At 41.0% G+C, this 13168-nt stretch overlaps 1 protein-coding gene across 2 annotated transcripts in view; it reads left to right on the plus strand.

Moving 5' to 3' along the window:
- ABAT (4-aminobutyrate aminotransferase) overlaps positions 1-13168 on the plus strand; it is a 130084-nt gene that overhangs the window by 21657 nt on the left and 95259 nt on the right. Inside the window, exon 1 of one of the 2 annotated variants that reach the window (XM_019540085.1) lies at positions 8669-8814. The exons of the other annotated variant lie outside the window; for it this stretch is intronic. The gene's annotated coding sequence lies outside the window, so the exon portion shown is untranslated. Of the gene's footprint in view, positions 1-8668; positions 8815-13168 lie in introns of those variants that run through there. 2 annotated transcript variants of the gene reach the window in all.

A 13168-nucleotide genomic window follows, 5' to 3' on the forward strand; every position in this document is an offset into this window, starting at 1 on the left:
ACCTTGCTGGGGTTGTTTGACCCCAGTACTCTTTCCTGCCATGGCAGGGGGTCGGACTCGATGATCTGCTCAGGTCCCTTCTGACCCTACCTACTATGAAACTATGACTGAATGGTCATTGATCTGACATTAATTCTAAAAAATCACTAAATCCCATGGCAGAACACTTAAACCTCTCTGGACATCCCATCACTGATGCCAGAGTAGCTGTTCTTAAATGACAGAACTTTAAAAAATAACGTTTTGGTTGGTGGAACAAGAAATCATCCACAGTCTTAACTGTGTTAAGTAAGGTCTCAACAGAGATTATGGACTCTTGTCCCATTACCTTGCCTAGCATTTAGGACCCTTATGTTCCTTGGTTGGTTCATAGCCTTGTTAATCACCATTTATGTAATAAACCCATCTTCACCTCTCTTAGCAGTCCCCCTTCCCTCTTTCCTTTGTATTTCAATTCCTTTATATTTAGAACTAGGGCTGTGCAAACTTCAGCCCCTGATTCAATTCGGTGGAGATTCGGCCCGATTTGATGGCTGAATCTCCAAATCCAAATCCGAATCAAAAGACCCTTTAAACTCTCTGAATCAAATAGGAGAGATTCGGCGATTCGGGCGTAGACACAGTTTTAAATGTTTTTTCTGCATACCTCTAGGTAGCAGGTGGCTTGTGAGTGCTGTGATGCTGGGGTGGATGGAGTGTCCTACAGAAGCGTGGGGGGCTCCCCAGCGCACTCGGCAGCAGACCCAGAAGTGGACCAGAAGCACGTCCAGTCCACTTCCAGGTCCACCGGGGAGCATACAGGGGGGCCCCTGCATCCCCCCTGGCTTGGCAACTGGTGCCTCCTGGGTCTAGGGGGGCACCCAGGATCCCCCTGTGGCCCATCGGTGAGCCAGGTGGCTGCAGGGGTCCCCCCTGCCCACTTAATGGTAGACCCAGAAGCGGACCAGAAGTATACTTCTGGTCCGCTTCTGGGTTCACCAGCGAGCACGCAAGAGGTCCCCCGTGTTCCTGTGGGACACTCCATCTGCCCCATCATCTCAGTGTGCACGAGCTGCACCTGGTACATTGAGGTATGTCGAAAAATTTAATGCTGTGTCTATGGCTGAATCTCTGAGTCTCCAAATCGGCATTGAATCTTCAGATTCGGCCAAATCAAATTAGGGACAGTGATCTGAATCAACTAATTGAATCACTGTCCCCAATTTGGCCTGAATCCATATTGAATATGGACCGTTTTGCACACCCCTATTTTGAACCTCTCAGAGTGAGTTACGTCACATAGCTGCTGACACTCAAGTGACCCTATGTAAATCTGTCTAAGTCTGCTGTTACATCAGTTGGGGACTGCCCGTGTAGTGATCAGATGCACTCCCTTACATGCTGAAGGACATTAGCTACCATATGAGGCAAAAGTGTTACTGTTTTACTGATCACTGTCTGCTAGGGTTAGAGGTAGGCTGTGAGGCTGTGCCTAGGATTGGTGGAGTTTGGACCTTGGGGTTCTGAGAAATAATGCACCTGGAGACCATATTGAGGGCTATGCAGGTTATGGGCTGAGGACTGCAGGCCAGGAGCTGTTGCCAGCACTGCTGGGTGGCAGGGGGGTCAGAGTGGGTGGAAGGCCTGACCCTGGGATGGACTGGAAGCAGCAGGAAGGTGTACTGGAGTGTTTTGGTTGCGGGGTGATGCAAAAGATAACATACTCTTATGTTGTGCTTCAGAATAAGTGGGAGTTGCATTTTGCCATTATGCATGCAAACCAGTTGGCTTTGTTAGTGTTGCTCATATGATGGAAAACAGTTTTGGATAGGACAGCCTCTAACATCGTCTGCCACAAAGGCAGTAAGAGGTCATCCCAAGATAGGCTAGAAAAGTCTCTTACTAAGGATGGTAAAGCCAAATTGTAGAAGTCATGCAAAGGTGAGCTTCCTTCCCCATGTGTCAGTGAGTTACTTCAAATAATCAAATAGGTGATTAAAAAAGTATGGCCATAAAGTCTGGAAACTTTTTTCCTAAGGAATCTTAAAGTCTGTTTTCCTGTATAACTAGAAATGTCTGTCTGTTTGTTGTTACTATATATGATGAGCCTCTTTACGCATTGTCATTGGCAATCCTTTGATTCGAGGAAGATCTCTACTGTGGGTCATGGATGGTACTTAATAGTCCAATCCTTGAACTACAGATCCTTCTGCAGAAGTTGCAGGTCTTTCTACAAGGGAGAGTAAGCTGCAGGTTGGGATTCCTCTCTCTCTCTTCTCTGCTTCAAGGGCAAGATACTTTACCTTAAAACGGGCTGCCACTTAGCTGAGGTTGCAGTGCCATTGGACTCGGTTGGCAAGCAGCTCCTCCCAACTCAATGTTGGCATCCATTTCTTGAAGTATTCCTTCAGTGTGTCCTTGTTGCATTTCCTCTGGCCACTGTGAGATTTCAGGCTGCTACTAAGCTGGGAGGTGAATACTTGTTTTGAGAGTTGAGAGTCAGGTACCCACACCCAGTGTCCAGTCCAGTGAGGTTGGTGCTTGAGGATAACCAACTCGATGCTGGTACCACTGACATCAGCAAGGATGCTGGCACTTTTGCTAAGAGCTTCCCATTTGATGTGGAGGATTTTCTGGAAGCATCCTTGTTGATACCTCTCCAGCCTCTTGGGATGATGACTACCTGTGGTGGTGCAGGCTGTGATTAATTGTAATCAAATCACTCTGATTATACTTCTCAGTACATATAGGTACTGTAAAAAGAGTAAAATGTTTTACTTCAGTAAAAAGAGACACTCATTCTTTTTCAAGAACTTCAGGCATGTGCAGTGTGGGTTACCTTTTCTCCCCCAAAAGTTTGGAGTTCCTAGAGCTTTTTTTTAGTGCTTTAGCAACTTAGTAGTATTTAAGGACAGAATGTAGTTGGCAATGTTTTACCCTCTACGTCTTGATGGTAATGTGCTCCATTTCCACTTCTTGCAGGCATAAATGATGTTTATGTTTTTGACGTTTTGTCCATACCCCTAGGAATTGCTATTTTTGGGTACTGAGTTTTGCTCAAGTGTTAGGGTTGTGTGCATTGTATGGAACATTTTATTTTTCCTAAGCAAGATGTTGATGCTTTTTTTATATGTGAACCAATAACCTCAGAATGCTAATAGAATAAACTATAATTTACCTTGCTAGAGATTCCAGGTCAATTCTAGCAATCCTATGATCTGAAAAATCATAGAAATTTGTATCGTAGCAAGACGTTGTAATACCTTGTGTAAAAAGCTTCAGTCTTTTGTAAATTACCTCAGCCTTTTACTATTGTGTTGCCAATCTTCCTAGATCCTCATCCTTTCCCTTCTAATTATGTCAGTCTTTCTAGCTTATTTCATGTGAGAGCATATGCCTTCCCTAAAAAACATAAATTGTATCACTTGGAATTATATGGGGTAAATGAAAGAGCCAGTTCATAAAAGCAGAAAATGTGCAGTAAGTCACCCTGCTCTGATTTTCCTTATATAGAATATATTGTATTTAACCGCCTCCAAGACAACTGTGAAGTTTAAGGTGACCCCCTTAAATTTGTCATTTAAATTTGTTCCCACTACTGCTGTGATGGAAAAAACAGTGATGGGGGCAAGGGGCCAAACCCTTGCCCCTTTCCTTCTCTGGTTGTCCCCTCATGCCTGTTCCTGCCCTGTCTTCCAGCTGTCCCTGCTGCCCCCCCCACCATACACCCTCCTGCTGTGTGCCCCTGTGCCACCTGCTTCTCCATGCCTGTGCCTGTTCCCCTATCTCTGTCCTCCCTGCCCCTTCCCCTCTTGCCTCTTGTGGTCTCCCCTATTCCCTTCTTTCTCTTCCCATGTCTCTTCTGCAGTTCCTCAGCTGCAAGCCCCCCACAATTGCTGATTAAATTAAGTCATTCAACACTCTGCCAGAGGAAATGTCCGCTATTGAAGCCATACCTGTTTCTCCTTCATAACTCTATCTCTTCAGATCCTACTTTAGGAAGTGTAATTCTGGCTATGCAGACATAAAAACAGAGTGGTGAACTGCTGGGGTGATGCATATATTCAGTGATGCCAGTGATCTGTAGGTAGTAGATATTTACACCTACTGTTAAAGCCATTCTCGGGTTTAATTTCTCTGCAAGCTGACACTGTTACAAACCCAGTCCTTTGCCTTGACAGGAGTATCGTTTTTTCTCTTAACAGTTAAGGTAGTTTCTAAGGTAGTTAAGTAGTTGGGTTACTTGAAATGCAGTATTACAGTTGTCTGTATTTTTGATCTACAAGTGTTTTTTTGTTCCCATGACTTGACTGTTTATAGTAATGACGTACAATGTCTGGATGAGCTTGCATAATCAAATAACCAGTCAACTATGCAATTAGCATTAAGTATTATATTAAAAACCAATATAGGACTCACTTCAAGATTTGACCCAAATCATATTACATCACACACTTGACTTCTGTTAAGAGAAATGTTATTGTTAATATTTCTCTTCTACCAAGAATAATATTTCATTTTGACTACAGTAGCATTTTCCATCAGTTTTATGGTAATGTAATACATGGAAAATGTACAGTAAGTTCTGGCTAATTCACCACTCCAACAGGAATGTAGAATGTAAATTTTGGTAAATTGTGCAGTACTGGCTCATTATCAGGTATTAGGGTGCTGGTGAGGAATTGGAATAACAGTGAACTATCCCTGGATGAATTAAACAAGTTGACTATATTGCTTTTAATTTCATGTATAAGTCAAGCACACTTCCTGTGTAGGCTCAGGTCTTACACTGTGTCTTGTGGCTTCTGCAGAAGATAGGTTGGGAACAAAAGTCATAAGTCTTTATCTGTGCAGTTTGTTTTCTGATTGGTAGGTTTTCTGTTGATTTTCAGCAATATGCTCAGTTGCTTATGTAGGAAGTATTAAGAAACCCTTGTATGTCCCCCTGAATGTATTGAAAGTACAGTATATAATGATAGTAAAAACCAAAGTAAGCTACCAAAACTACTACCGTGTTTAGCAATTGGCAATTAGACTACCATGGCAGTTTAATGGCAATTAGATCACATAACCTATTTGGATATTAAAATATTCAAGAAAATTCATGTTATTGTCCACCAAAACTTTTAGAAGATCCTCAATGCTATATTACAGGATTTGAGCAAATGGAGCAGTTTGGCAATATCATTGTGGGGGTGTGTTCATGTTTTAAAATGAATGTCTTACCTTGCCTTATTTACCTGTTATGTATCCTACTAGTTGTAATCCCCAATCCTATTTTTTAAATCAACCAAATGTTCAACAGGTTTATGTGGGGAGAAGATAAAAAGAAGATAAACTTTCTTTAAAAAAAAATGCAGGTACCAATTGGAATGGGTCACTTTCATCTTCCAAACCTTCAACAATATTGCAGTGTCTTCTTAGTAAGTTCACAAGACTTGTTCATTTGAGTAGGAAATAATTCTGTCAGGTGATGGTTTGTCATTTAATAGAAAGAACATTAAAGAAAAACAATTCAATGCGTGTCTAGGTCAGCATCTAAAAATGAACAGGGTTACTTACAGTTGAAAAATGTGAAAGTCTAACTATTATTTTGTAGAACAACAACAAAATCCAAGAATACTTATATAGGAAACATTTTACCATTCTGACAAATCACAAATTTCTGTGGGAATCTTCATTGAAAATACGGGGGATACCGGCAATAGCCACTTTTCTTGACTTTAATTTCTTAAGAGCACAAGACTGTCTTTGTAGAAAAGCATCCGTGTGCCAATACAAATGCTCTCAGAACAATTTGGTTCTACAAAAAAATTGAGGAGAGGTTGTGTTAAATGCCAGCAAAGGCTTCGCAGATTTGGCAATGGATTTATAGCCTTGATGCAGCTAGTGACAGTATTGCAACAGGGAAGTTTTCTGTCCCTGCAGGACCAGGAATACAGAGCTGAGCACAGAGAATGGATGTAAATTGTGAGACACAAGACTTATCATTTCCGTGTCCTCTCACTCCAGCCTATCTTTTGATGGGAAGGTAGCTGATCAATTGTTGGGACTTAATCCATTCCAGCCCAGAGGGAAGTGTTAAGGAAGCAAGATTTCCAAAGCAAAACTATGATTGTTATGTTACAAGCAGAGAGTTGGGCTTAAAGGACAAGTCTGCACAAAAAGTTCTGGCCACCACAACAGTCACCATGAATTTCCAGTTTTCTCAGAGAAAACTGGACCCTTTCATTTGAAAACCATAGAAGTGCTTTACAAGTTCCCAGGTTTCTATCAGTGGAGCCCAAGCCAGGTATGTTTGTGGGATTGCTAGATGGCAAACTCAGGGAAATGGATCTCAGACCCCAGAGATGGCCTTGGCTGATGTGGAAAGCCTCTAGATTTTAAATTAAGAAATAATGGAGATAATAAAATGGCCAGCATGAGATTAACCCACAGTATTATTGGATAAAGCCAGGCTCTACCCATTTGCTGCTTTCTGTTTTGTTGAAAGTTTTCCAACTACTCGATTGTCTTGCAGTTGAGCAGTTCCTGCCTATAGAAGATCACACGCCCCTACTCCACAGCGTGTGTAGAGCCTGTTGTTTTTTTTGCACTCAACATGCTCTTACAAAAACATGAATTGTACCAAACCCCTTTGTGTTTCCTCCTTGCTCCTGCTGAGCTCACAGCCGTGTGGAGCTCAAATAGCAGCCCAGGTAAGGAGAAGGGGAGTAGTGGTGCAGCAGCTGCCACTGACTGTGCACAAGGAGTTTTTCCCTTGCAGTCTATGAGTCTGAGTGTTGTCAGTTGTCCATTTACCACAGGAGAGCTCAATGAGGAAGTTTGCTGTGTTTTCATACAACATATTTAATACTGTTGCATAATTCTGTGTCAGATGTGCCTGTATGTGAGTATAAGCAGACAAAACTCTTGGGGCAGAGGTGATATATCTTATTAGACCAAATAAGTTGCAAAAAATGTTTTTCTTTGCAAGCTTTTGGACTCAGACACCCTTTGTCAGGCAAACGAGAATTCAAAGATGTTAAAAGTTTTCTCCCAGGTAGAAAAGTAACTTCATCTTGCAGAGGAGAAACCAGAGATGTTGGGGTTTCTCCGGGGTGAAAAGGCCAATTTGTTAAAACTGCTCTGTGGGAATCCAAACAGAGCTCATATTGGGTATCTCTCTTGTATCTGAACACACAACACTATTAAAATTGAATTAGATAATACTAGTGGATTGCCCCATTGTTAAGGGCATTTGAGGTGGCAGAAGGATTAGGTGAATTGCCCATGGTTACCATGTGAGACTGAATTAGACGTTAAGAGCTCCATGTTGTGCTGCTTCCTGTGCTCAGAGCATGAGACATCTTCCATCTTTATAACCTCTTCTAGGGGCTGCTGTTTTTTGGGTCTCAATCCCTCCTTATGCCACCCACATGCACGTATTCAAACGGAAGTGGCACAGTCCCAGAACTCCTCTTATTTCTCGTATCCAGTTTCTTGTTTTTCGTTCTTTATAGCATGTGTATTAACATGTGTTTGTTAAGCAAAGCAACTGGGATTGGCCCCCTGAAGCTGTTCAGCACTGTAGGTTAGGAAAGCTTTGTCCTGACAGTATAAAGCAGACAAGCCAGGATCTTCACACAGCAGCTGTATGGCTTTGCATTCACCTCATCCCCACATTATTCCACAGTGGATCAGAGTACCTCCTCTTTTGGTTAAGGGTTCATGGCAGCTTGAATCGCTATGATGTGCTGGTTACTGAACTGGGTAAGTCGCTATCTCCCTTGTAATAATTACAGATTTCCTCTGTGATTTTTTCTCCCATTGGTTACCAAGGCAACCATGCAATAGCTCAGCTGAAGTGCTGTCACAGTGATTTAAAACTGAATTGGCTCAGCCTTTTACTGCACATTGGTTCATCTTTCCTTTTGTCTCCTCCCCGACCCCCTTGGAGGCACCATGGCAACCCGTCCAGTCTGCGGTTCTCAGTCCAGCTCCCAGGACAACAAACTCCCTTCCCTTTTTTTCTGCTCCCATTTACACTAACTGCAGTGGTTCTGTAGTGTGTGCTTATGTATTTCTTTTTTAAACTGCAGTTCAGGCGATGAATGCACAGGGAGGTGACATTACAGTGCATCTTGATTGCTGATTATTACATGGAGGTGTTCACTCCCTCCCGCTCCCTCATGTGCTGTGTGTGATATCAAGGAAACAGCAGAACCTTAAATATTTTGTAGCAGTTTTCTCCCCAGTTATTACAGCCATGGCATGACAAACCAGAGCAAAGATGAATTGCTGCAGAGCAGGACTTTCAGGACAAATGCTGTCTTTTCAGTTCCACAGTTATAAGAAGGATGCGGTATTTGAAAACTAGGGGGCCATTTGAAATCCTCCAGTGCATGCCAATTCTGGGTCCATCAGCAGCTTGTTTCTGGAAACCTATAGAGAATGCATCCAGATGAACTAAATGAGTGTGAGCTAATCATGTATTGTATTTTTATGTTCAGTGACACAACAAATACTCATCTGTGCGGTCAGATGGTCTTGGCTATAACTGAATCGGCTATTTTAAGTCCCTCCTCAGGGTTTAGATGAACACTGGCGGTTTGTGGAACTGGATTCTTTAAAATAGGTGGCTCTTTTTCGCCGTTGGTTGAACTGCAGGATTACTGCTAGGCTTTTCCCCAGTTGATCTTTGTTTTTACAGCTGACAATCACAAGCACTTGCTGAAGGGAGGTGACATCAGTGGTATTTCTCTACAATGCAGTCAACAGCAGCCTGCTTTAAAGGAACTAAAAGAGAGAGATTTTAAATTGGCGAGCTGAGTTTAGTATTTTCATCCAAGCAATGTAAGTGTCTTACACTCTTGTGTGCATGGCTTTTAAAAGATTTCAATATATATTGTGATGAAACTTTAAGGAATGTGTTTAAATGCTTGTCACATAATGACAAATCAACGGCTCTAATTTCAAAGAAGAAAATAAGTTAAGGGAGGAAAAGAGTAAGTGAAAGTATGTGTTTGTATATTATGTGATTTTCAGTGTGCAGCTCTTTAGGGATGTGCATTTGACGATTTTTTTAAATGTTTGCCTCCCTCTTTCCTCAAATGAAGTCAGGGTCACCTTGAGGAAACTAGAGCTCTCAAATTTGAAATTCTCCCCTCGTGCTGCTGTTTGGGTCTGGCTATTTCTGTGGAGGCTTTTTAGGGTTTGAGGAGCAGAAGAATGAACGATGGTTTTAGAAGCTGTTTTTCATTTGGCAATATTTAGCTAGTGTCTTATTCTTGTAAGAAGCTGAATAGGGTGCTGGGTGTAGTCTAATTTGGAACGAAGAAAATGCAGTGGGACCAGATAAACTTTTGTTTGATGTTCAGGGGTCTGGAATTGTGGAATAATTATACAATCTGAGAGGCTGGAAAGGTTTATGAGGCAGCTAACCTAAAAGTAGGTCATTTTTCATTTGTTTGCTACTTTATTTAAGCCTTCTCAATTGAACTTGTCTCCTGTATGTGAAACACCAGAGGCTTCGAAGTGAGAGTTTGGTGCTTGGAATTCTTTTCTTTAACTTAATAAAAATCAGTTGCACTATCTGACTCGGAAGATATATATATGTGCATGTATATGTATGTGTGTATATATATGCGTGTGTGTGTGTGTGTGTATATATATGTGTGTATATATGTATATATGAGACAAATTTGTAAGGCGAACTCAGTGGCCAAGAAAATATATTAACTTATCATGCTATACAATTCTTTTTTTCACAGAAGTTGCTTGAAAGAACCTTTCAAATGTTGTGAATAACAGGGAGCTGCTTAATTTGGTATGCTTTACCACCTTATTTACTTGGCTGTATGCCAAACAGTAGGCACTATCACAGTTATAACCAGAATTTGCTAAACTCCTGACAGTTTATAAACCCTCTTGCTGCTGCTTTTCTTTGAGTGATTGTTCCATTCCAGTGCAGTTTTGGTCACAAACTCTTGAGTTTTCATGCATTTTCCTGGGAAAGAACACACCTTGTTCGAAAGAGAAAAGAAATAGAGGTTCCTATTACAAGTGGCTTAAGCAGTATGTTAATTAGACAGGTAGCTAATCTTTAGTCTGACATTTCAAAAACTGAAAGTTGTTCCCCCCCTATGGCTGCTGAGGCTTGTATATACTGAGTTCTTAGTTCTTTCTCTTTGTTTCTAAACCCCTGCCACTACCACTTTCCTTTGGGTAAGGGAGACTTCTTGGGTGCGGAAACAAATCAGACTCTAGGTGCAGCAGGGAGATGCAGTTAGATCAGTGCTAATTTATGTCACCTGGCCACCAACAGTTTAAGTAGGGCTTAAGCACCATCATTTAAGGAGGAATATAAAAGTCTCAAACCCTGTGGGGGGAAAGGTTCTAAGGAAGACTCAGCTGAAAAAAAACAAACCCTGAAGTATTTGTGAGATCAAATTCTGTTTAGTTTAAATCTACTTCTGACTAGAAATGTCTCTAAAATCTGTGCTATGGGGGACAGGAGAAGGGCAAACATAGGATCTGCCTGCAAAATGAGGAACTGTAAACCAGTCAGCCTAGCTTGGATTCCCAGAAAGTTACTAGAACAAAACTCCTGGAGGATACTAGGGTGATAGAGACAAAACAGTCAGTGTGAACTTGTCAAGGACAGATTCTGTCAACCTATCCCACTTCTTTTTTTGACAAGGTCCCTGGTCCAGTAGATAAGGGGGAAAGAAGAAAATGCAATTGCATCTTGACTTCTGTAAGGTTTCTAATCCTGTCCTGCATGATAGGATCATAAGAAAATTATGCAAATAGAACCTCAAGGAAATTGCAACTGTTTGAAAAATCTTGCTTGGGGTAATTGCTGCTAGTTTGCTATCAGAGCAGGAGCACATTTGAGCAGGGTCCCAAATGGGCTAGATTCTGTTCTGCACTTTAATGACTTAGATGAGAGAATGGAGACTGCACTGAAAAAAAATAGATGACACCATTATGGGATGCACTGTAAGGTTTTTAGAGGACTAATTTAGAATTCACAAATCAGAAGTGCCATCACATATGCAGGAGAATAAAAGGTTTGGGAAACCTGAGCAGTGGAGAATGGTTGAAGGACCCCTGTAGAAAAGAGAATAGTGAGGGGGCTATAATTTTCCAGAATGTTAAAAGTTGCTGCAAGAAGGAATCAATTCTTTTCCAAGTCCCTCAGCAGGAGGACATGAGGAATTGATTTAAGCTGTAGCAAAGATTTAAGTGAATTGTCAGGACAGACATTATAAGGATAATTAAGCATGGGGATGGGTAACTTTGGGTTCTAGTGGAATCCTCTTCTTGTGAGCTGTTTAGGGAGAGTTTGATAAACTTGTGTTGAGGTAATCTAGATATACTTATCCTGTCTCAGAATTGGTTGCGGGGGGGTGGGGGAGAGGGGGTGATGTGCTTTTGGAGTGCCTTTCCAACCGTGCATTTGATTTGTTTTTGTCTTACAGTTTTTATTACAATAACCAATAGGAGAGGGTTGGATTAGAGACAGATGGGGCTGGGCACCGTAGAAACAACATAAAAGGATGACCTTGGCCCTTAGTGATAACTATATAGCAATCTTAGAAAGCAAGGCAATGATTAAAGGGATACAGAGACCAAACTAGCCTGTAACACCCTGAAGGCAGTCCCCAGAGGTCAAGGTAAGAATCCTTCTCTGCTACTGTCCTGCCTATGTCTTTTCTATGGATGAAGAAAGGACTTTGGTTTCCAGGGCTGTACGCATTATTTTTCAGCAGCATGAAAATTAATTTATATATGGATATTAATCATTACATTTCAGAAAGGGAAAGTTAAATCTAAATAAAAACTAACATTTTAGGTCAGTAACTGCACTGTAAGGGCACAGGAATTGACAATGAGCCTATCAAAGATTTTTGCTTGTTTTGTGTGTTACTTCACTGTTAAATCAATTTAAATTTACACACACATACAAACATAAAAAAATGACTAGGCAAAAAACCTCTTGTGGTTAATATGAAAGCATAAGGAGAAGACGAGAGAAAGGACTTAATTTTAGTTGTATACTCCTTGAAGTGATAGTCATCTTGTGACAGTACTTTGTTAATATTAAACTTGCTGCATAGAAATTTCACACTTAAGAGGCTTTACCTTCCATGAGTTCCAGGGTTTTCAAGGGTCATATAGCCGTCTCTCTTGTTCTATTGAAAGCCTAGTTTTCACAATAATCTGGGCTCCAGCCAGTGCTAAGGTGCTTAAACCCTGGTGTTACTGTGTTAAAATCTAAATGTAATTGTTCATTAATTAGTGCTTTCTAAAGGGTGTCTCTTGGTATCCATGTCTTTGATTCCGAGAAATTTAAAATCTTTAACAACTTTACATTTAAAATGTTGTTTTTCTAGACTGCTTTGAAACTCATACCAATACGGTTTGAAATTCCTTCAGTTTTGCAGCTTCATTTGTTTAGCATTTTTGAGCTGGATAAAAATATTGCTTGCATCGTGATTCTTCCTGGTTCTCAGGCCAACGTACCTGCTATCATAAGTTTTGTGTGTCTTTGGTAAAAAGTAATTTTGCCAAGGAAACAAATGTTCACTTTCCTTTCCACTTTGGAATGGCTCCGTTCATTGCTCTTTGGTCAGAACAAGCTCTTGTTGATTGCCCCTGGGTATAGAGCATTGAATTAAAGCAGTTGATTTGCTGTTTTGATGTAAATATTAACACACGTTTATTTTCATTAGGTACCTTCTCTGTTGGTTTGTGAGCATTCAGGATTGCATCCTAGTGCTTTCTTTGCCCTAATTTTATAGACCTTATACCTAGTCCTCAATGCACCCTACATAGATCAAAACAAGACTATGGCTTTGGCACTGGAAAGCTTGCTGTCTGGCTAGTGCTAAAGACCATGCCCTGTCTTGTGTACAGTTTATAAATGGTTAGACAGAGGTAGCTAACACAGTCTAACAGCATACTTTTAAATCCTGGTCTAGACAAAGCTTTGGATGAAATCTGGATCTCTGTCCATCTCAATGGCAAAAGTCCTGTTGACTTCACTCTTGAACTGAAGGATATCACCTGTTCTACTTTCCATATTTGAAAGTAATTTCTACAGTTAAGTAGATAAATGAGGCTTTAATGTATATAAGGCTTGCCTAAGTTCCCAGTGAGGTTTCTTTAAGTAACAGTTCATTAGCTCAAGGGTCAAGCTATT

This window comes from Crocodylus porosus, unplaced genomic scaffold (genome assembly GCF_001723895.1).
Source record: "Crocodylus porosus isolate Cpor-Errol unplaced genomic scaffold, CroPor_comp1, whole genome shotgun sequence".
Classification (NCBI taxonomy): domain Eukaryota; kingdom Metazoa; phylum Chordata; order Crocodylia; family Crocodylidae; genus Crocodylus; species Crocodylus porosus.